This window comes from Tamandua tetradactyla, chromosome 4 (genome assembly GCF_023851605.1).
Source record: "Tamandua tetradactyla isolate mTamTet1 chromosome 4, mTamTet1.pri, whole genome shotgun sequence".
In the NCBI taxonomy this organism is placed as follows: Eukaryota; Metazoa; Chordata; class Mammalia; order Pilosa; family Myrmecophagidae; genus Tamandua; species Tamandua tetradactyla.
The window spans coordinates 147630362-147653739 of NC_135330.1; the positions used below are offsets into that span (position 1 = coordinate 147630362).

The 23378-nt window shown below is 36.9% G+C and overlaps 1 protein-coding gene across 35 annotated transcripts in view; it reads left to right on the plus strand.

Moving 5' to 3' along the window:
• The window catches only part of LOC143681453 (uncharacterized), a 241337-nt gene that overhangs the window by 100508 nt on the left and 117451 nt on the right, over window positions 1–23378 (plus strand). For 3 of the 35 annotated variants that reach the window (XR_013174622.1, XR_013174644.1, XR_013174625.1), the window contains one exon: window positions 13890–17492. The exons of the other annotated variants lie outside the window; for them this stretch is intronic. The gene's annotated coding sequence lies outside the window, so the exon portion shown is untranslated. Of the gene's footprint in view, window positions 1–13889; window positions 17493–23378 lie in introns of those variants that run through there. 35 annotated transcript variants of the gene reach the window in all.

A 23378-nucleotide genomic window follows, 5' to 3' on the forward strand; every position in this document is an offset into this window, starting at 1 on the left:
GAGATCTGTCCACGTTGTAGCATGTGTTGGTAGTTTATTTTATTACTGAATGGTATTGCATGTATAAATATACCACATTTTGTTTATACTTTTCCCAATTCTCAGTGAACATCCATTAATTAAAAACGAGGCAGCTGTTCATGAGATCTGGGACTTCTGAGAAACTTTTGCCATTGATGATCAAAAGGAATAAACCATGTTAATGTTGTATTTAATGTCATTGTCAACATCTCCACAGAAATTGGAATAGAGTTTTAAAAGGGAGTCTCAATTTCCTTTGAGAAACATGGATCTTTTCATTGAGTAGTATATTTTATTGCTATCTTTGGATAGGTCACATATTATCTACATAAGATATGTATATCTGATGAACCCATCAACATTCAGATTATAGTTTTCAGGGACAAATGTTTGATGAATATTAAGAAATTCAGAAATTTAAAAAGGCCAAGAACTTACGCTATACTTGGGATCCTGGGGACCTAGACATTTTAAGTTTCCTGCAGACCCTGATGTTTAGGGAGGGGAATCAAAGAAAAATGTGGTATGAATGGAGCAGGAAAGGCCAGCCCCATATCTCTCACCTTGACTTTTTGCTTGGGAATGTGGTTCCAGGCTCTAGCCAAAGGCATGCAGCAACCCCTAGGGGTGGCTCAGGCTGAAGAGTATAAATAAACCAAATAACAGAAACCATGAAGTAATGAGGGAAAATGCTTGAGAGCATATTGTTTGGTGAAAAAATAATAAATGTGAATTTATATTTTGACTGGAGGGGAGCATGACAAAAAAAATGTGATTTTCCTGAATATTTTTACATGGTTCTCTTTTTTCCATATTGGTGACTGATGTTTTTGTTATAATTTCTACATAATTAAAAAGAACTAGTTGAATATAGAAAAAATAATCAACTGAGATAATTTACTCCAACTTAAAAAGGGTTAGAACTTTAAAGTCAGAAAACACGGTTTAACTGTTGGTTTTGCAACTTTTTAAAAGCAAGTTTCTTATTCTTTTAGTACCTCACTTTTCTTATGTGTGAAATAAGATGGTAGACTCTACTTTACAGTTTGGGATTCAGTTTTGGATAGAACAAAATAATCAATCTATGAGGGACTCATATTTTAGCCTAAGGTATAGCTAACATTTATTCAGGTCATATATGTTGGTAATTGTGAAGACAGAGAGTGAACAAGATGGAAATAATTTCTCTTAACGACTATAAGCTCTTATAGCAGTCACATTTAGACCAGGGTGGTAATTGTTCTTCTAGATTTGAGAGACAGAGCTATATATGTGTAATCTGGTATTTCCCTGGAATGTTGGGTACCTTTGTGACACCTAAGACTCAGAGTAGGAGTTCTGCATTCTGAAGGTCAGCGTTGCTACACGCAACAACTGTTAAAGAAATTGAAAAAGAGATCAGCCTTCAATTAGAGATAAGAATGAAGTTGATTGGGTTGGGAGTAAGGTAAATCAGAATACAGGGGTAAAGAAGACATCGTCTGTATTTTTGAACATCACCTACTCTGTGAGACCAAAGGAAGAGAGATTTATTTTGTCTAGAACCTTAATTTTCTGTAGCACATAATCTAACATAACCTGTCTGGATAAGGGGAATAAGGACTTGTAATTCTGTATAGTTTTATGTAATGCCCGAATACATCCCAGAGTATGTTGAGCAGATAACTATAAAGTATTGGCCAAGTCCCTTGAGGGATGGAAGAAAAATATGAAACTATTAAGCTTTACCACTAGGGAAACCCCTGATACTGTCTCAAAACATTAGGGACTCCTAAGTCAACAGGCCAAGCCCTTCATCTTGAGGCTTGATCTTGTGAAACTTATTTATGAAGTGGAGAAGCTTAGCTCACCTATAGTTATGCCTAAGAGTTAGTTCCAGAGGACCTCTTTTGTTGCTCAGATGTGACCCTTCTTTCTCTAAACCCACCTCTGCAAGTGAAATCATTGCTCTCTCCCACGACATGGGACATGGCATCCAGGGGCGAAAGTTTCCCTGGCAATGTGGGATATGACTCTCAGAGATGACCCTGACCCTGACATTGTGGGATCAACAATGCCTTCCTGACCAGAAGAGGGAAAAGAATTATAACAAGGTATCAGTGGCTGAGAGACCTTCAAATAGAGTAGAGAGGTTCCTCTGGAGGCTACTCTTATGCAATCTTCAGTGAGATATTGCCACGTATCATGGTTTGCCAAATCCCAACCAAAGCCATTCCTGTTAACCTTAAAGAATACCTTTAAGGTTATCTGAGATTCTACAAATGTTCCATGCACTATGATTACTTTCCAGAAACCTACAACCTCTATATGGGTTCCTAGGTCAGAGGGCTAGCCTCTCCAGAACATCAACTAGTTCCATCCTCCTATTCCATATTATTGACACCCCTTTCCAATGAAAAAGTTAGAATGGGCATAGCCCCAATACCCCTAAAGATTGGGAGAAAGATCAGAGGAGAAGGTGGAGTTTTAACAGAGAAGATAAGATTTAACGAATGAGTATGCTGAATTTATTGATATTTCTTTTAGTCTCCAGTGTCTTAGAGCAGCTAAAAACAAAAACCTAAAATTGTGTAATTGTAACCCATACCAAACTCTGAAATCTGTCTACAACTAATTGTTGCTGTGTGCTTTGAAATTTATTGCTTTTATGTATATATATTATTTTTCACAATTAAAAAACCACTATGAGCTTGATAATATTTCCATTTTATAGATTAAAAAACTGAGGCTTAGAGAAGAGATATGTTGAATTCATTTTCTTTTTCCCATAATAGTACTTTCCTTATATCCCCTGAATAGTGCTGAACCTAATTTGGGGGACTCCAAATATTAGGAAAAACAAGAAAACACTGCCAGACTCAGAAGCAGGGAGAGATAAAAAAAAATACTTATTTATTGGTTTAGTTGTTGTGGTATTTCCACTTCTCAGCAGCAGAAAACTCCCAAGACTGAAGGCTGTTCTTTCTTGTCATCTGAGAAAGAGACCTGGAGTTCAAATAGAAGTAATTCTTTCTGAGTTTGACTATTAAAAGTCCCTTAAAAGAGCCTTCCCATCTATAGACACATCAAAAGACCATTTTCTAAAATCCTTGGAGACAAATGTCAATAGTTAACGGTTTGTTGAATAGAGAGATATAGTATAGGGCTCTAGATGGATCCAGAATACCCAATGAATGTGTGATCTGAAAATAGGGATTCATATCTCCACTCAGCATCAACCTATGTATTTAAAATTGGTGTCATTTACCCTATATGTGTACAGATGAAGTGTTGGGGAAGATGTAGCAGTTTCCAGCCTTAGTTAGCCAGATGAAAATGAAAAAAGAAGATAGAACTTGGAGAGAAAATAGCAAGGCAAGCTTCCAGCTTGTCTTTCCCTTTGAGGCGGGAACACTTAGGATTTAAGGTAGAAAGATATAGATAAGAAGGGCCACGAATCTCTGCACCCTCAGTTTATGTTTAGAAAAGACTAGCTTCCTTATAATTCAAAGTACATTTAAAACTTTTTATGGTCTATAATTTAGATAAGAAAAAATAAATTTCTATCTGGGCTCTTCCCAGTAATCTAGACAGTGCTGAGCTCTGTAAAGGGTGGGGTTCCTTCCTTCAAACGTCGTGAATTTTAGAGACTCTGGGACCAAAAGCTCATGCAGATGAAAGGGAAAAACAAGAAAACACTGCCAAACTCAGAAGTGGGGAGGGATCAGATTTCTTCCTCAAACCAGAAGGTCAAGGCCAAGTTATATAAGGAGAAAAGGATTTGGACCAGAACTGATATAGGTCAAGAGGAGATGGAGGTGCAAGTAGAAGAACTATTCTTTGATCATTGGAGGTCAGTTAGGGCTCAGCCCATGGCTTCTTCAGACTTAGGGAAGATAGCCTGTCTGGGTCATTACAGTCACCTCCAAGAGACAATGCCAATACTTCTTTCTGGCTGGAAGTTTAAAAATATATTTCTTAAACATATATATATATATGCATGTATATAAAAATATATATATATGCATATATGTATATTTCTTGAAATATGTGGCCACTCAGATCATCTAGTGCTCCAGAGAAACATGTCCAGATAGCTATGGAATTTGAAATTTTCTCTCCATGCTTGGAAACACTACAGTGGCTTCCTGCTGGCAGTAAAAACAAAAACACAATGAAACAAATGAAAAAATCCTGAGAGTCTCATTTGCTAACTCAGTATTCTTGAAAAGATTATAATAGCAGCATGGGTATATTGAAATTTGTTATTTGTGTCCTCCTCCTCCTCTTTGACTTGGTCTATTTGATCCATAGAATCAATGAATTCCTTTCAATTACATACCAAAACTTGTTTGTATGAACGTTTTTCTGGGGAGATCGTCTATAGCTATAATCAGGGTTTCTAATGGTCTGTAACCTAAACAGTTTAAGAACCGATCTTACTGTTCTATTTGGTTCTATCCTAGGCTCTCTCTCCTTCCTTATATATTTTCTTTGGAAAACATTCTGTTTCATAGCTTCAATTACCATCTTGTGCTTTCAGTGTTGTTCATCTTAACCTCCAAGTCATGACCTATATTTCTATCCACATGTGCCCTAGACACATAATACACTACATGTCCTCTATTGAACATCTTTTCTTGCCTCTCAAAATTGCTCCTCTTTCTTCATGCCCCACCCCAGTGAGTGGGATCATCATTCAAATAGTCTCCCATCTCCTTCCTCTTTCTCACTACCCATATTTAATAATCAGCAAGGTCATTCAATTAATCCTCAGAAATATCCCTAATCTACTGCCTCCTCTCCATCTTCACCACCACTCCCTTATTTTGTGTCCTCCTTCTTTCTTGCTTAGACTCTTGTGGGAGATCTTGCCACTGCCAGACTTGCCCCTGCAGTGCATCCCCATCTTACTGCCAAGGTGATCCCTTGCTTCAAAATCTTAGCTGCCCCCCATTGCCAGGGATGAAGGCTAAATCTTGACTGTACAAGACTTCTGTACAATGTGGTCCCAGTTCCTTCTCTAGCTTATCTTCTGCCATTCCTCACCATGTGCTGAGTCCCAGCCAATCCAAACTTCCACCCAGGTCCCAATATATGCTATTCCTTTTCATATGTTTGTGCTCCTGGAATGGCCAAGAAACTTAACAGGTATTTTCTTGTTACATGTTCTGTTCTCTGTATTCAGAATTCTTCCCGTACTCAGCCCCTCATCCTGCCCTTACTACTTATCTTATAAGTCCTTATCCAACTGTTGATCTTTTTTTCAATTTTATTGAGACATATTCACACACCATACAAACCATTCAAAGTATACAGTCAATGGCTCACAGTATCATCACATAGTTATGTGTTCATTCCCATGATCAATTTTAGAACATTTTTGTTACTCCAGAAAAGAAAAAAGAATAAAAAATAAATGACAATCTTCCCATATCCCTTGTCCCCTCCCTGCCCATTGTTAACCCACAGGGTTGGTGTGGTACCTTTGTTCCATTGATGAAAGAATATTAAAATGTAACTGTTAACTCTAGGCCATAATTTGCAATAGGTACATTTTCCCCCTTATACCTCTCTAGTATTAACTCCTTGTAATAGTGTCATACATTTGTTCTAGTTCATGAAAGAACTTTTAAATATTTTTTATATTTGTGCATTTTATCACAGTCATAGTCCACCACATGATCAACTATTGCTCTTTTGAGAAGCTTATACCACTCGCTGCCCAAGAGTTAGTATTTCCCTTACATGTGATTCTCAGTTTCCCCTTTCTCTGGGGATACTTGTTTGCATGTCAGGCTCATCTACTATATATGGACTTCTGAAGGGCTTAATCCACATGTTATTCCATTTTATATATCCAGTGTCTGGAATACAGTAAGTTTCAACAAGTGATCAAAGGATGAATAAGGAAGTTTGCAGAGAGTTTAGTATTCATATGGCTTGCTAATTTTACCAATGAGGAAATTAAGGCCCAGCAGTATTAGAGAAATTAAAGTCAAATTCTGAAGAAGGACCAAAGTGTTTCCACACTTAGTTGAATGCTCCTTCCACTATACAGCATGGTATTTTTAATTTGATGGATTTCTAAGGAAATAATCTTTAGTTGTAGGAACAACATATATCTTTATAAGACAAAGATATTCATTGTGGGGAGAAAAGGAAAGCATTTAGAAATTTCTTTGCCTAAATTATATTATTCTATTTAACCTTCGTATCAAAGGCAAAGACATATGAAGTTGATAAGAAATAAGTCGTAACTCCAATTCCAGAGAATGATTCTAATGAAAAAATGATGGCATTTTACTTAAATTTATCAGTTAGTATGGGGTAGTTTACACTTGATCTTAGCCAAAAGGTCAAAAAGCAATGGCACTGGGTAATTTAGGAAGATCCTGTCTCTTAAGCTCTAAAGTAAGTAATTGAGATTTAGAAACTTCATGGATCCCCTGGGATCAATGCTTGGCTTGAGGAACTGGCAGTGAGAGGAATAGAGAAGTATTTCTTTTGAAAGGCAGCCAAAACCACATTTCATTATTCTGGATTCCCTGTTTAAGGTGAATTTATTGAAAATATTCAGGTCTGGAAAGGAGCTATAGCTGTTTTTTTTTTTTTTAAGCCATCATGAAAATTTTAAATGCAGATAATTAAAAAGAGACCTACAGAGAAAAACCAAGGTTAATAATTTATTTTCAAAGGGAGAGGCTAAGAGTTAGGGTCTAGGTGGTAGAGTGAAATAGGTAGAATTCTGGGTATTTCTTTTGTTTAGAGTAAATGACTATAATTTAGTTGGGAAAAAAGTAAATGGCACATCTCTTTGAATAGAATATGCCTACCACACCCTACTCAATTGAAAGAAATATATGTTACATGTGTGAGATAGATTTTAGGAATTAAAAATTAATTTAGAAACACAACATTTGGAAGAATGATGAGTTTTAGTGCTGTCAGCTTAGTTGCTGGTAGAGGGCAGTGCTGGCAAACCAGCTGCTGCACGGGGGAAGAACGGAGAAAGGAAAGGAGCTGCAGGCAACCATGCTGAAGCCAGTGGAAGGGCAGACCAAGCTGAGTCTGCTGAAGAGGGTAGAAGCAGGTTTGAGTTGTTGAGAGGTGAGAGAAGAGACACCAACATGCTTCCTGCAGGAAGTAAGAAGGGTTCAGAAGCCAGCATGCTTATATTGATTATCCCTGTAAATAACTTCAGAATTTGTTGCATGCTCTACTATATAAATAGCAGAGCTTTGACGAAGTGTTAGAAAAATCAGAGTTGATTTTTCTCTCAGTTTTTTAGGGCTAAAACTCTTATTATGCGTTTCCTAAAATCATCTTTAAGAAAGATGAGTTCTGAGGCAACTTCCAGCTCCACGACTTCTTGCAGCCTGTTCTGGGCAGCCAGCCTGGCTCTACCTACACACATCTCCCAGGAGCTCAGCTTGGATTGGAAGACCACCTCTTTCTCTTTGGCCCTTCATCCCAAGGCTTCCGCTGACATCATGCTGCCCAGTAGTCCCATACCCTGCCCTTTTCATGGTCTGGAACTTAAATCCTTTTTTTCCCTACTCTCTACTCATGATCTAAATTTTTCATTTTCTTTTCACTTCTTTAGGAACTTCTTGTCTACTGTTTAAGAAACCAGCCTAGTGCTGAAAAGTTCTTTATAGAGTTGTGCTATTATGCATCCCAGAAAATGCACTGGTCTCTATAACTTGGCTTGTCCTTAATACACTAATCTAATAAGACAGTGACTCTAATAGTGGTATTTTCAGGTACCACAGGATCATGTAGGTAGGTTTTTTGAGACCAGAAATTGAGGAAATAACAGAGGGATGCAAGGTCTTCCTGAAGCATTTTTAAAGTACAGAATTCAAATAAGAATTATACTAAGATAATATGTTTGAAGAGTTTTGGGTACCTTGGATGGAAAGTCCAATGCAAATGCCAAATATTAGTGTTCCTGTCTTTATACGGTCCCAGAGCAGAAAGGCCCTGAAGAATCTGCAATTGAATAGCCTCCTCCAGGCCCTTTAGCACCTTCTAAAGATTTCATTAGTCAGGTAACAAGCCATGGTTTGCTAAAGGGATAAGTGTTTGAGAAGTGATAAAGTTTACTTGGAGAACTTCATGTTCAGTTTTATTTGAACTAAAGCAGTGAATGGACCCATAGTGCTGAGGATCCTTCTGGGCCTGTTTAAAGAGTAGCTCCAATTCCCTTCTTGAGCAGTTTTGCATGTTGGCCAGTGAATGTGATAAGTGCTGAGCTTTAATGCTGGGGCTCTGTCCCAGAACAGGGCACACAGCGAAACCCTTGCAACCTAACTCTTCCAGCACCAGCTCAAATCACATGCCTGCCATGGAGTTTTTCTTGACAACTCCAGGACCCATGGATCCTTTCTCCTTTAAACTCATATTATGCTTATTCATGTTGGGTCATTAATTTAGCCTTTCAAATATACAACCAGATGGAGAATTTTGTTCACCAGAAATTCTGAGGGTTGCCGCTGCTGCTTTAGAAAAGCAGTTAGTGTGGGGGAAGACTGCAGTTTCTAGGCTGGGGAAGAAGGTCAATCCTGTAGAACAAGGTGGGTGAAAGAAGGCTGTGAACTGGTTCTGGGAGGAAAAAAGAGGAAATAAACAGGTAACCACAGTGTGGAGGCAAGGCAACTCCAGGATGAGGGAGTGTGGGAGAGAATTTTAGTGGCTTCTCTCAATGCGGGCTTTGGGGGAGAGGGATAAATGGATCTCTAGAAATAAGCGGGAAGGTTTTTTGTGCTTGTGAGTGTGGTGCTGCATGCAAAGTTGATAGCCATTATCTAATTAGCTTTGGAGTTGTTCTAGTCTTTCTAAATAACCTGGGATTTATTCATATATATACCCATTGCGTATGTATTGAGTTCCTACTCTGAGCCAGGTGCTGTTCTAGGTCTGGAGATACAGCAGACACTCATTTGGATGGAGAGGCAGATAATAAATAATAGACAGGTTAAGTGCAAACAGATGAGATAATGTCAAATATTATGAGTGCTATGAAGATCTTGTCCAGCTTTTATGTGGGTTACATGGGCTTTTTCTCCCAAGTGGATTGGAAACTGGCTCAGGACCATGCTTTACCCATCTTGATACTCTCCAATCCTCCCACAAATTAGCCTATGCCTTTCTAAGTGCTCAATTAATACCTCAAATATATTAATAAACGCAAGAATATAATTCTGCAATGAAACTATTTTTCTTCTAGGGCTTCTTAAACTTTTTTTTGTGCCATGGACACTTTTAGCAGGTTTTTGAAACTCACAGAACCCTTCTCAGTATAATGTTTTAAATATGCATAAACAAAACCCTGAGCATTATCGTGGAAGTTAATAATGATAAACATAGTCTGTAGTCCTCTAATTTCAAATTGATAACTCCTGAGTGACATTACATGTACCCTCCATAGGAAGTTTTGCAAAGGAGGAGCTAAGCTTCAGGTATTACAGCTCTTTTTATTCCTGCAACATGGGCTAAATTTAGCACAACTGATTAAAGCAGATTATGTTCTGACATACAGGGGAAAGGGCTGCTAATGATTGCTTTGAATTCATTTATCAACCGTTGGATATAAGTTTAATTTAACTGGACAAACAGAGGTCGAGAAAGTCAATGCCAGTTCACTGGTTTGTTATTCTCCTAGCAGAGCTGTGAGGTGTGGTTCCCTAGGTTAGAACATGAGGTACACACCTGGGAGGGTAATCAACTTACTGGAAATAATTACTATTACACAGTTTAGGAGGAAGTGAGCTGCAAGGCCCAGACAGGATGGAGCTTGCCTGGAGCTAGACTACAAAGAACCCACTCAGTGGTGCCAAGACAAAGCTGCAATACCGCAGTCAGGTGAGCAGGAAATGCACACCAGGGCCCCAAGTGAGGAATGTGGAGCAGATCTCTGTGAGGGATGCAGGTCAGAAGTCTCTGCCTTTCCTGGAAGCCCGATTTATAAGGTGTCCCCTCTAAATCCCAGGTTATTCAGAAACAGTCTAGTTTTTCCTTTGATTTGTGCTGTTGAATAGTGTTTCCATTGGGGTTTCATTTGAGTGATTCAGTAACTTATAGAATAACAACAGAGTCACATACCTTAGGATTTTGACCCACAGAAAGCAATAAGAACAGGTGGTACAGTTGCTACAACCATCTACATTTTCCTTTTTATCCTTTTCTAGTGTTTTGCAGCTTATCTTCCGGATATGTCCCACAATGACCTGACTCACTCTACCCAGAGTTAATCCTATCATCTGCTTTTTCTTTATTGGTTAATGATAACACTCTTTTCCTGTTACATTGATTTAAAAACAATGAAACTTTAAAATTCTTTTTCTTCATGACTTGGTCATATTTAACCAATTATGCAAGCTTCCTTCCACTTCAAATAGCTTTTATATTTTCCTTATTCAAGAGCAGAAACTTTTGAGCAGTACATGATTACATCATTTCTAGATTTCTACCTAGGTCTGTGATTGATGTTCTATTTTGTTGTATCTTTCATGTTTCTCTCTTTAAAATCCTTCTTTCCCCACTCCCCAAGGCCCTTTCAAGGAATTTAAAAAAAACATTGCAGATGATGTTCAAGCCTCTTTATATTAATTGATTTTTCTCCTGGTTATTGTTATTTTTCTTGCTTTGCATGCCTAGTGACTTTTGATTAAATGCAAGTATTGTAGATTTTACTTTGAATATTTTTGGACTTGGTTCTGGGCGGCAATTAAGTTAGTTGCTATCAGTTTGAGCCTTTTCAAGGCTTTCTTTTAAGCATTCTCAGGCAGGTCCACAATAATAGTCTTTAGTCTATAGCTAATTTGGCACCACTACTAAGGCAATATCCTTTTAGTTCTCTCCTCAATAACCTCTGTACTGTGAGGTCTTTCCACACTGACAGGTAGGAACTGAAACTCTTCTCAGAGTTCCTGTGTGAGCTTCAAAGATTGTTTCTCTTGCTCCATTGGGGTTGTTCTTTCCCTGGCTTCAGTAGTTTTCTCATACTCTTGTCAGTACTCAGTCTGAGAAGCAATACTGCAGATTTCCAAGCTCTCTCTGTGCACCTCTCTCCTCAGTAGTACTTTACCCTACTAATTCTAGCTGTCTTGGTCTCAATTTTCACTTTGTTTCTTCTACTCAGGGTCTGTTTGGATTCAGTTTCCCTGTGGCACATTTTATGCCACCCCATGAAATGCTCTCTAGGATTGAGTGCAGGCATGAGCTGGGTCAATTATGGAAAACCTTGTTTGTTTTCCTTTTCTCAAGGATCACTGTCCTTCACCATCTATTGTCCAAAGTCTGAAAAATATTCTTTTACATATTTTGTCTAATTATTTTTTTTAGAAAAATGGTAGATAAATCCAGTCCCTGATACTCTATCATGATTGGATAACCAGAAATGAAATTCATTAGCTTTTTAATTAGGTCACATATTCATTCTAGTTGGCTGAGGGCTCCAGCCCAAGAGTTCATACCTAATTCTTGTGCGTTAAAAATCATCATGGATTTTGGATGATCTAGAATACATTATGTTTTGAAATTCACAACTGGTTTGATTTTTACTTCTACTTCATTGAAGGTGTTTTAGCAATAATAAATTCAGATTTGCTGTACTATGCAACAAACATCTTTGGAAAGAAATATAAAACAGTGAGATCAGATCAGTATAAATATACACATTTAAAAGAAATATGCAAAGTACTATATATCCACATCTCCTCTTTTTTTTTGGTTTGAATTACATTTTCGGTAGATTGTTTACTCACACTTATATGAAGTCCATACTAAATCATCTTTGGATGATTAAAAAAAAGTGTCAGTCCGTTTCCATTATAGATCTTATAATCTGGTAGATAAATAAGTGCTATACAAATTCAAGTTATAGTGATATTCATATTTTAAAGAACATATTTATCTTTTAGAATGTAAGTATCTTGAAACCAATTTTATCTCTTTGCTTGTTAAGTTGAATGACAGTTGATGAGTGAAAACCAAACTTCTACACACAGCACTTTTAACACCTCCCACCCCCATCTCAATGAATCCCACCTCTCCCCTGTCCTCAGTTCAGTAGAGGTGGTAAATATTATCCCACCCTCCAGAGCAAGAGACTCATCACAGACTCCCTGTGGCCTTCTGTGTATCAGAAATGTGGGTAACTTATGACCCCAATTGTGTTGAGGTTTCTTAGAGTTGGTGCACAGGGATTTTGAATCGGCTATAACTCATATTAAGCCATATTGCAAAGTTATGAAAACAAGACCCATTCTACAGTTAGCAGAGGATTTAAGGTGGCAATGATCCATCTCTGAAGTTTACATATCCAGATCCAGGGAGAAGTTTCTTAAAGTACAGATAAATCAAGCAGATTTTGTTCTTGCATGTTCAGACACATGCAGGAAAAAATGTACTATTCAAAGACAATGAAAAAGTAACTTTTAATGAATTTCTAAATCTTGAATCCATTGCACTTCTTTTATAATCTAACTTCAAATTGAGATATATTGAAAAATCTTTTAAATTTGGGTACAAAGCAAAAACTATTCAAGGTCTTTAATACTATTATGAACTGCAAAGCCAGTGTATGATTTCATTCTTTTTTTTATAAGGGATAGGCATTTTTTTCTCATTTGGGCTAATTTTATATGTGGGAAAAGAAATGAATCATGGATTAGCAAAAGAGTCTCATTTAGAATTCACATTTAGAATGTGAACAGTATGCCTTGATTAACACCATGGCTGATATAGATAATTGGTAACTCCAGACTCAGAGTTCAGGTCTGAAGTCCTGCCCTGTCACTCTGCATGATCTCAGTCAAGGCAATCTACTTCTGTGAGCCTGAATAGCTGCATCAGTAAAATGGGGAAGAATAAAAAGATTATTTCAGATAATTATATTATTTTTTAATGAAATCACATTTAAAGTACTTTGCACAGTGCTGACACATAACTAACACTCAATATATGGTGATTATAGTATCATTGTCATCATTTTCAAGCTTGTGTTCTCTTCAAGTATGCTGTTTGCACTAGATTTATCTGCATGCATTGATGTACAATTTGTAAATACTCCTCAATCTTTTCTGCAATTATGAATTATTTTCTAGATAGGCTCTAAAGTTCTTGACTATAGAAAGGGGCCTTCTATTTACTTTAGAATTCTCCATATAACTTATGTATAAGCATTTGTGCTGGTTTGAAATTATGTACCCCAGAAAAGCCATGTCTAAATCCTCATTCAATCGTGTGGAGATGGCCATTTCTTTCAATCCTGATTCAATGATGTAGGTTGGAATCTTTTGATTAGATTGTTTCCATGGAGATGTGACACACCCAATTGTGGGTATTAACTTTTGATTAGATGGAGGTGTGACTCCACCCATTCCAGGTGGGTTGTGATAAGTTTACTGGAATCCTTTAAAAGAGGGAACATTTTGGAGAGAGTCAGAAATGACAGAAAAGACAGAGCCTATAAAAATGACAGAAGCCTCAGAGCCAACAGAAACTTCACAGCAGAGCTGACACAGATGCAGACATATGGAGAACAGAGACACAGATGTCTGAAGATGCTGGGAGCCCAGTAGATGTTGTCATGAGATATTAAGCAGGCCAGAACCTGGAGAGAGCCAAGGGGAGCCAAGAGGTGAAAGCCAGCCCTGGAGATGTACAAATTGTACATCAATACGTGCAGATAAATCTAATACAAACTGCATACTTGAAGAGAACACAAGCTTGAAAATGATGACAATGATAATGTCACCATTTATTGAGTGTTAGTTACGTGTCGGCACTGTGCAAAGTACTTTAAATGTGATTTCATTAAAAAATAATATTAATTGTCTGAAATAATCTTTTTATTCTTCCCCATTTTACTGATACAACAGAGGCTGAAAGCAACAGAGCCAAGGAGCAATGGACCAGTGTACCTTCCCAGCTGAAAGAGATGCTTTGACACATTAGCCTTCCTTGAATTAAAGTATCTTTCCCTGGATGCCTTAGTTTGGATGTTTCCACAGGCTTAGAACTATAAACTTGTAACTTATTAAATTCCTCTTTATAAAAGCCATTCCAGTTCTGGTATATCACATTCCAACAGTTTGCAAACTAACACAGCATTGCTCAAAAGTTGTTTGCCAGGTAACTAATTGGCTACAGAAATATGTATTTATTTATTCAATATAAATACAAATATAAGCCATCTACTATATACAAAGTTAACGTACAAAATGTTATGGAGACTAGAAAGGGGTATAACATATGGTCCATACCCTCAACAAGTTTCATGTTCATTAAGTGGGAAGATAGTAAATACTTTCATATTGACTGAATCAAGATAAAAAGGAACTTCACAATTGAATCAATAATAAATGACTGACCAGTGACATAATCAACATGGTAACATAAACAGCTACTGAAAATCTCCCCTTGGAGGTTCAGCATTAAAAAAGGACAATTCTAAATTATTTAGAAATCTGGTGGAGGATATGGGAGAGAGACTGTACAAATTTGAAATTGAAGAAGTAGAAGAATATCCTGTAGGAAATTTCCATTCTGAATGGTCTGGTCCTTCCCCCCACCCCACCCTCACTCAGTCTCACAGCATGCAACAGGCAGAGAAACAGCAACAGGGACCCCTCCCAATGGGGACACAGAATACATATTCTCTCATAGTAGTGGGACAGACCTTTGCCTTTTGGAGACCTGGGGAATAGGGGAGAGCATTTCAAGGCCCAGACTAGTGAAAGACAGAGAATCTGAGAACATGTGGAAGAAGCTATGTTTCCAGTCCTAAGTCTGAAAGTCCTTCCACACCCCTGTGAGAAACAGCAGTGAGATACCTGATCCCTGCCTGGGGAAAGGCTAAAGATTGGTACAGCTGGGGATGTACTGCACTGCAAATAAAGTAGAGGATACAGACCCATATTGAGCCATATTTTGGCCAGCAAAGAAAGGGATCGAAGCTTGCAGTTTCAGCCAGATGTGAAAAGATGCAACCAGTGCTCTGAGGTCAATGAAGTCATCAAACAGTGACATCTTCTGGGCAGAAAAGAAAGTGCAAGAGAATTGAAGGACTTTCTCAGAGACTACCCAGAAAATTATTTCAGGGCTACCTGAGTGGGTCTGGACTCCCTGCGTGGGAACCTGCCCCTGATTTGGTTGAGAAACACAGAGGACCCAACTGTTAAAGTAGTGACCTAAAACAAACCCAGGTCTTGTAAGACAGTGGAAAACAGAGCACCTACTGGGAGACAGTAGACTTGTTTTACCCACAAGCAGAGACATGGCTGTGGTGCCCACCCAGTGCCTATGCCTATCCCTAAGGCAAGCCATTGTAGGTGCCTGGTTTTGGGGGGAGGTTGGGGGGCGGCAGAACAAATCTGACAACTGGCCAGTAAGAGAGACAAACAGATAGAAAACAAATCCAACCAACAGGAGAAACCTAGGCAAAAGAGATATAAAATGACATTTAGAAGAAACTAAGTGAGAAAATCACATCTTAATACCAGCAGAAAATCATGACTCAAGCCAGAAAGAATGAAGATACAGCCCAACAAAAGGAGAAAACTAATACCTTAACTGAGATTCAGAAATTGAAACAACTAATTAATGATGTTAAAACAGATCTTCTAAATCAATTCAATGAGTAGAAGGAAGATATGGGAAAAGACATGAAGGATATAAAGAAGACACAGGGTGTCCATATAGAAGAACTCAAAAGCTTGAAAAAGCAAATGGCAGAACTTATAAGAATGAAAGGCACAGTAGAAATTATGAGAAACAAAATGGAGATGTACAACAGTGGATTTGAAGAGGCAGGAGAAAGGAATAGTGAACTAAAAGACAGAACATCTGAAATTCTACACACAAAAGAACAGATAGGGGAAAAAATGGAAAAATTTGAGTAGGTTCTCAGGAAACTGAATGACAACATGAAACACATGAATATACATGTTATGGGTGTCCGAGAAGGAGAAGAGAAGGGATAAGGGGTAGAAAGAATAATGGAGAAAATAATCACTGAAAATTTCCCAACTCTTATGAATGACATAAAATAATAGGTCCAAGAAGCACAGTATACATCAAATAAAATAGATCCAAATAAACCTATGCTAAGACACTTACTAATCAGATTGTCGGGTGTCAAAGACAAAGAGAGATTTCTGAAAACAGCAAGAGAAAAGTGTTCCATCACATGAAAGGGAAGCTTGATAAGACAAAGTGTGGATCTCTCAGCAGAAACCATGATGGTGAGAAGGCAGTGGATGATATACTTAGATACTGAGACTTCTGGCAAGATGGTGAGTTCACCCCAGTCTGTGCAACAATAAGAGAGAGGGCTGAAAAATGATAGGGACAGAGTTCCAGGGTATGAATGATAAGAGAGGGTCTTCATCTTTACTTATGGAGATTCTGAATGAAAAAGTGGAGATACTGGAATGGAAAGAATGGTGTGAGTGATCTCCACCATGATTCCGGCCTACTCCAGCAGCTGGGTAGGAAGATTTTCCCTTATGGCTCCACAAGCCAGAGTTCTCAGGGGGAACTTGGAAGTGAATGGACTTATTTTCCTTACATACAAAGACCAATGAGCCAGAGTACAGTGTCGACTCCCCACCGCTGAGACAGACTGCTGCAGGCACCTGGTTTATTTTGGTAGAGAGCACAGGGCCTTCCCCCAAGGAGGAGGAAGAGATGCAGAGTGCTCCTGATCTGACAGCTGGCCAGAGAATTGTTTTGGGTCCCATATTTCTCTCCTCCCCCAAAGAGGCCTGGAGATCTCAGGCATGTGCAGACAGAGAGGTGATGCTGAGGAAGCTGCTAAACTGTGCGCTGTGACCACCTACCAGATATTTCTGTGTTGAATGTGGGTGGGGGAAATCCAAACACCCAGTTCCACAGCCCAGGTTCATCCCAAGTGAGAGTTTGGGGGTGACCAGAACCACCAAGCACATACACAGTGGGCCCTGCATGGAATTACATGAGATTCCTAATTAATTTAGCTGACACTAGAAACTGGGACAGGTGGGTCTGAGGGGAAGAGATGGCTCCAGGCCATTATCTGCTGAGAAGAAGTGGAACATGCAATCTGACAAATTGCCTATCTGCTTAGCTCTTAATAGAGCTTTAAGGCAAATTGAAATCCCCGTATGAGATTCAGGACTTTGTTTGGAAGGAAAGGACTGAGAAACCAAGTTCAAAAGGGGACTTTCAGTGCAAACCTAAATATAAAACCATAAATGCATGAAGGGAATTAACTTACAAAATAACATTAAGACATTAAGATGCCCTGTGTACAACAGAAAAGCATAAAGCACATTAAGACTCATGTAGTTATGGCTTAGTTTGATGAGCTAATGAAATCACTGGAGGGGACAGAGAATCTGAAACAACTAATTAATGATATTCATAGCAACATAAAATGTATGAAAAGACACTGGGGAGTGGGCCATGGTGGCTCAGCAGACAGAGTTCTTGCCTGCCATGTCAGAGACCTGGATTCAATTCCCGGTGCCTGCCCATGCAAAAAAACAAAACAAAACAAAAAACAAAAAAAAAAAAAACCAAAAAACACTGGAAGAGCATAGAGAATAATTTGAAAGAATTAATAGAAAAATGGCAGATCTTATAAAGACGAAAGATACTGTAGATCAAATTTAAAGTTTACTAGATGGAGCAGCTAGAAGGAAAAACATACAATTTTGGAACTGTAGCCCATACCAGACTCTGAAATCTGTTCTATAGTGATTTGTTACAATGAATTTTGAAATTTATTACTTTTTTGTATATATGCTATATTTCACAATGAAAAAAAAAGAAAACCTACATTTGCTGACATAGGTTAGATCCTTAGTATATAAATTCTTTTTCATTCTTGAATTATTAAATCTTCCTTCAAGGAGTTAGGGGTAACTTGTCTTTCCTACCAAGTTTTCTATTAATAAATAAAATGAAATACATATACTCTTGCAAATTTATATTTGAACAACAAATGATTGTAATCAAAAGCTCAGCGTAAATAGAAATAATTACTTTGGAATAATTAAGGACAATTTACAGCACCTGTATTTGGAGATTAATATGATAAAAATGAAAAAATGTATTAAACCATTATTTTAGTTGTTCAAAAAAGTATTCTAGAGATACACAACAGCAAATTTGAAGAGGCAGAAGAAAGAATAAACAAATTAGAAGGTACGACAATTGAGTTTGAAAACATAAAAGAACAAATGATAAGAAAGATGGAAAAAATGGAACTAGATTTCAAGGAAATAATAGATAACATGAAGTGCACAACTACAAGAATTATCAGTGTCCCATAAGGAGATGAGAATAGTAAAGGGATAGGAAGGCTAGTTGAAGAGATAATGGGAGAAAATTTACCAACTCTTATAAAAGACATATATTTGTAGATCAAATATAACCAACAAACCCCAAATAGAATAAATCCAAACAGGCTGACTGCAAGACACATACAAATCAGAATGTCAAATATTGAGCAGAAGCAAAAAGTCATGAAAGCAGCGAAGGAAAAGTGATTCATTTCTTATAAGGGAAACCAGAGAAGACTGAGCTTAGCCGCCATGGACATAAGAAGGCAGGTGTATGTATATTTAAGATTCTGAATGAGAATGGTTTCCAGCCAATACTTACCTTGCTAAACTGTCCTTCAAAACTGAGGGAGAAACTAAAATCTTCACTGAAAAACAAAGACTAAGAGAATTGGCCAACAAAAGACCTGAAGAATTTCTGTCAGCTAGAAAAAAAAAAAAAAAACAGGAGAGGGATGTCCGAAGAAGAGTACAGAATTAAAGAGTAATAGTAAGAGTAATTTAAAGGATTATAAGAAAGAGAGGGAAAAGAATATATAGATCATACTGAAGGATAAGATGGTAGATTCAAGGACTGCAGTTTACAGTAATAACTTTGACTCTTAATGGATTATACTTACCAATTAAAAGATACAGATTGGCAGAATGGATTAAAAATATGATCCATCTATATGCTGCTTACAAGAGAGTCGTCTTATACCTAATGATATAAATAAACTGAAAGTGAAAAGATGGAGAAAGGTGTTTTATGCAAGCTCCAACCAAAAGAAAATAGGGGTAGCTATATTAATATTAGATAAAAATTTACTTTAAATGTAAAGCTATCATAAGAAACAAAGAAGGACACTATATACTAATAAAATAGACAATTTACCAAGAAGAAGTAATAATAAAAATATTTATGCTCCTAATCTAGGAGCTCCAAGGTACACGAGGCAAATACTTTCTAAATTCAAGGGTGCAATTGACATTTCAACAATAATAGTGGGAGATTTCAATATACAACTCTCCTCTTTTGATAGAACCACCAGACAGAGGACCAATAAGGAAATAGAGAATTTAAACAATGTGATAAATGAATTAGAGTTAACTGATTTATATATCAGTAATATATATTATGTATATGAATATACAATTACACACAAAAATACCAGGATATACATTTTTCTCTAGTGCTCATGGAACATTCTTGAGGATAGATCATATGCTGGGTCGTAAACCAGGTCTTCATAAATTCAAGAAGATTGAAATTATTCAAAATACTTCCTCTGATCAGAACAGAGTTAAGTTAGAAATTAGCAATAACTAAAGAACTACAATTTTACAAATATATGGAGATTAAACAATATGCTTTTAAACAATCAGTGGGCCAAAAAAGAAATTGTTTAAGAAATTGGTAAATATCTGGAGACAAATGAAAATGAAAACACCACATATCAGAACTTATGGGATGCAGCAAAAGTGGTGCTGAGAGGAAAATGTATTGCCCTAAATCCTCCATTAAAAAAGAAGAATGAGCAATAATAGAGGACCTAACTGCTCGCCTGGAGGAACTAGAGAAAGAACTGAAAACTAAGCCCTTTATTTATTTAGGGAGTAGAAGAAGAACAATAACAAAGATCAAAGCAGAAATAAATGAACTGGAGAACAGAAAATACAAAGAATTAAAAAAACTAAAAGTTGGTTCTTTGAGAAAATCAATGCAATCAATGGACCCTTACCTAGATTAAGACAAAAAAAAAAAAAAAAAAAGAGGGTACAAATAAACAAAATTAGAAATGAGAAGGGATTCTTTACTATGGATCCTGAAGAAATTACAAAAGTCATAAGAAGACATGAACAACTATAAACCCACAAACTAGACAAAAACTTAGATGAAATGGACAGATTTTAGAAACATATGAATTACTGACTCTGTCTCAAGAAGAAATAGAAGATCTTCATAAACCAATTACAAAAGAAGAGATTCAATTATTAAAAATCTTCCTATGAAGAAAAGTCCAGGACTGGACAGCTTCACAGAGGAATTTTTTCAAACATCTCAAAAAGAACTAACACCAATTCTGCTTAAACTCTTTCAAAAATTGAGGAAAAGATATAATTATCTAACTATTTTATGAAGATAACATCACTTTAATACCAAAATCAGATAGAGACAATACAAGAAAGGAAAATTACAGACTAATTTCTGTAATGTACATAGATGCAAAAATTCTCAATAAAATTCTAGCAAATCGAATCCAATGATACATTAAAAGAATTATATTTCAAGACCATGTGGGATTTATACCAGGAATGCAAAGATGATTCAGCATAAGAAATTCAATCAATTAATGTAATACAGCATGTTAACAAATTCATCAGGAAAAATCACATAATCATATTGAGTGTTGCTGAAAAAACATTTAACAAAATTTAGCATCCTTTTCTAGCAAAAACACAAACAAAAAGCAGTGAAAGACTGAAAACATCCCCCTTAAAATTGGGAATGAGACGAGGATGCCCATTGTTACCACTATTATTCAACATTGTACCAGAAATCCTGGCTAGAGTGATTAGGCAGGTGAAAGAAATAAAGACATCTAAATAAGTAAGGAAGAAATAAAGCTTTCATTATTCACATATGTTCCTAAACATATACTTGGGAAATCCTGAGAAATCCATGACAAACCTACTTGAGTTAATAAACAAATTTAGTGTAGTGGTGGGATACAAGATAAAGGTACAAAAATCATAAACTGTTTCTATTAAAAATGACTTAGACATGGACACAATTAAGGAAAAAATTCCTTCAAAATAGCCACTGAAAGAATCAAGTATTTAAGAATAAGCTTCATGAGGGAAGTAAAGGACCTGTGCACAGAAGATTACAAAATATTTTTAAAGAAATTAAAGAAGATCTAAACAGATGGAAAGATATTCTGTGCTCATGGACTGGAGAGCTGAATATTGTTAAGATGTCAGTCCTACCAAAGTTGATCTATAGATTTAATGCAATACCAATAAAAATTCCAACAACCTATTGTGAAGACTAGGAAAAGCTTAGTTATCAAATTAATTTGGAAAGGAAAGAAACTTCAAATAACTGAAGATATTATGTAAAAGAAGAGCATAGTAGGAGGATTAACACTTTCCAACTTTAGAGCTTATTACAAAGCCACAGTCGTCAAAACAGCATGGCATTGGCACAAAGAAGTATTAATTAATGGAACTGAATCAAAAGTGTGGAGATTGACCACCAAATTTGTGGTCAATTGATCTTCACAAGGCTCCCAAATCTACTGAATTGGGTTGGAATAGTGTTTTCAATAAATGGGTTTAGGAAAATTGGATATTGATAGTCTAAAGAATGAAAGGGGACCCATATTGTACACTTTATACAAAAATTAACTCAAAGTGGATTAAAGACCTAAATACAAGAGCCAGTACTACAAAACTCCTTGAAGAAAACATAGGGAAATATCTTCAAGACACAGTAATAGGAGATAGTTTCCTGAACTTTACACCCCAAACACAAGCAACAAAAGAATAAAATAGATTAATAGGAGCTTGTCAGAATCAAAAGCTCTATATCTCAAAGGATTTTGTCAAAAAGGTGAAGAGATAGTCAAATCAATGGAAAAAAGTATTTGGAAACCATACATCAGATAAAGGTTTGATATACTGTCTACATAAAGAAATTAAACAATTCAACAGCAAAAGAATAAACAACTCAATTATAAAATGGGCAAAAGATACGAATAGACACTTTTTCTGAAGAGCAAATACAAATGGCTAAAAAGTACATGAAGAGTTGCTCATCCTTTTAGCTATAATGGAAATGCAAATTGAAACTACAATGAGATATCATCTTACACCTGTAAGAATGGCTGCTATTAAACAAACAGGAAACTACAAATGTTGAGCAGGATGTAGAGATATTAGAACACTTATTCACTGCTGGTGGGCTGTGTAATGATACATTCACTGTAGAAGAACTGTTTGGCAATTCCTCAAAAAACTGAACGTCAAGCTGCCATATGATCTGGCAATACCACTCCTTTGTATATACCCAGAAGAGCTGAAAGAAGTGATGTGAACAGACATTTGCACACTGATATTCATAGCAGCATGATTCATATTTGTTAAAAGATGGAAGCAGTCCAAGTGTCCATCAGCAGAAGAGTGGATAAACAAGATGTGGCATAAACATACAATGGAATATTATGCAGCAAAAAGATGAAATGAGGTCCTGAAGCATATGACAACATGGATGAACTCTGAGGACATAATCCTCAGTGAAATAAGCCAGACAAAAAAGAGTAGATGCTGTATAATCTCGAAATTATGACTCTGATAAAATGTCAATGTCAAGACTCAGGTGAGCCAATTGAGTGGCTCTGAATAATAGGCCAAGAAGCAGTCAGCTCCCAAACGGAAAGTCAATGAAAATTCCTCTGATATTTTTCTTAATATTATTTGGATGAAAATTTTGAGGACAGATAGGGAAGGTGGTTCTCTCTTGCCTACATTACACTCCATCCTTCCTCCTTATTCTATCCCTTCTTTCTCCTTTCTCCTTTCCTCTCTTTTCTTTCTCTTTCCCTATCCCACCTTCTCTCTTTTTACCCTCCTTCCTTTCCTAAAAGAAAAAAGAAAGATAAAGGTAATGTTGAGCCTCAGAAAAACTCTCTCACTTATAGCCCCTTAGTTGTAAAAAAAAAAAAAAAAAACAAAAACAAAAACAAAAAAATGATAATGAAATAAAAACTGCCAACAAAGAATTCTATATCTGGCAAAACTGTCCTTCAAAAATGAGGGGTAATTTAAAATATTTACAGACAGATACTGAGAGAGTTCTTGAACAAGAGACCTGCTCTACAAAGGGAATATTGCAGGCAGATAGGAAAAGACGGGTGAGAGAGGTTTGGAGAAGAGTGTAGAAATGAAGATTAGCAGGTAGGGTAACTGTGATGGCCAGGTTCTTGCGCCAACTTGGCCAGATGATAGTGCCCAGTTGTCTGGTCAAGCAAGCGCTGGCCTATCTGTTTCTGTGAGGACATT